Raw genomic sequence first — 2,053 nt, forward strand, 5'->3', positions numbered from 1 at the left:
TGTTTCACGGCGAAGTGTTTCCAGAATTCTGATTTGCATTTTTTTCCTGGCATCGGATTGGCTAGAGAGCTGGGGATAAAAATCATAAGATACGTTTTAGGTTAACAAGAAAAGGAAGATTGGTGCGGACGGTCCTACTTCCATCACTATCATCGAGTAAGTAAAAAGTGGTTTAACTAAGTCCTAACCTTTTTCCATATGCTTGTAACTCGATAACAAAATTAAATCCATGTTATTCACTTTCTACAAAGCTCTACTGGTGATGAATCACAGCACGAAAGTAAATAAAGATAAGAGAACCCCACTGGCAAACATATTACCGTATGGATGACATCAAAACCCCCAACAAAACAAAAAGGAACCCCCAGGAACTCCCAGGAAGTGGTAAATACTTGTTTCTTGTACTCTTTACTAGATGTACCATCTATATCCTGTCGTCTTGACCAGTTACTTACTTTTGTTTGCACCACTATTTGCGAAAAGGAAGAGGGGTTTCAGTTGGATCTTCCTCAGGTCCCTTGCAGGTTAAGGATTCGAAGGAGAAAATGGAAGCTGCACAGAGACCGCGCAGGATGAGTGGAGCATCTCACAAGTCGGTAGGGAAAATGGAGTGTATAATCTGTGGTTGGTCATGTGATTGAACACAAAGGAGTTAGGGAAAGATATTTTTTGGCTGGTTTTGTACGGATTGTTGCCGGAAGTTCAATAATAATAAACTGAAATTGGGTGTTTATGCTGTTTTGGTTTGTATGGGAGATATTGAAACATGAAAGATGATGATGATGATGTTATGACTGCATAACATGTCATGCAATCGAGAAACTGTCTGCGTAACATGTTATGCAGTCGTGAAAATGGATGCATAACCTATTATATATGTATCTACAAAATTTGTTGCATAACTTGTTATGCAGTCCAGAAAACGGTTGCATAACACGTTATGCATCAACTTTTTTGTCACTATTAAAACCAACAAAAACAAAGACTGCATAACTTGTCATGTACCTACAATAATATCTGCATAACATGTTATGCAGTCGCGAAAATGGATGCATAACCTGTTATGCATCCGAAAATATGGCTGCATAATGCATTATGCATCGAGAAAGTTGTTGCACAATCTTTTATGCATCGAGAAAATAGATGCATAATGCATTATGCATCAATTTTTTATGTACGCTCTAATACAATGGCTACATAATTTGTTATAAATGCATGACTTTGTTATGCAGATGTATAATTTGTTATGCAGCGGAGAAAATGGTTGCATACTTCGCTATGCGCCTGCAGAATGTGTTATGTTTTTTTTTGGTGGCTGCATAATGGTTATGTAGTCAGTTTTCGAAATTTTGCCTAAAATGATGATCACCTCCGATTTTTTTCGTGAAAAACAAAAATTTGATATTGTTGTTTGTACTCATCGCGTAGCTCTCTCAAAAAGATTTCTAACGATGTAAAATTTCAAGACGCGGATTTTTAGATATGTTATATCCAAGTTGTGTTGCCAATTATAACCCTGATGCATAACCCGTCATGCGGATGCATAATCTGTCATGATTACACTTTTAATAATTTCATATAATTATGGATGTCACGGTACCTAAAATTAATTGTGGGTCTGACACTGAAAGTATTATTTTTTTTGGGCCTGCGCCTAAGTTTCCCTGTTCCTTGCCCGTACTGACATTCGTATTTCCTTTCTTATCACTTCGTGTTTGGACAGTGAGACAGTTTATCATCACTGGGCTTACGGTCTAGAAAAATAATACAAAGATAGAGCTCAAAATGTTCATGTCTGGCACCAAGGCTGTATATGCTTATCCAGAGAAACCAGTGTAGTTTTTATTCATGAACTTTAAAAAATAAATGTTAACCAACTTATATGGCGCCATTGATTATCCCTGAAGCTCAAACGAACGGATTAAAACCACCAGCCACACTGAAAAGAAAACAAAAAAAGGCCACCCTTATTCACATCACAAAATTGTTTAGAAAGACCAAAATCAATAATTTCTGAGTGAAATGGACAGTTAGATTTTGATACTGTTTAAAT

General features: G+C 36.7%; 1 long non-coding RNA gene across 1 annotated transcript; it reads left to right on the forward strand.

Moving 5' to 3' along the window:
• LOC113335489 lies at positions 1–721 on the forward strand. The gene is made up of 3 exons (XR_003353383.1): positions 1–156; positions 252–384; positions 484–721. It is a non-coding gene; the product is annotated as an uncharacterized LOC113335489 (long non-coding RNA).
• Positions 722–2,053: the final 1,332 nt, after the last annotated feature.

Source organism: Papaver somniferum, chromosome 1 (genome assembly GCF_003573695.1).
Source record: "Papaver somniferum cultivar HN1 chromosome 1, ASM357369v1, whole genome shotgun sequence".
Classification (NCBI taxonomy): Eukaryota; Viridiplantae; Streptophyta; class Magnoliopsida; order Ranunculales; family Papaveraceae; genus Papaver; species Papaver somniferum.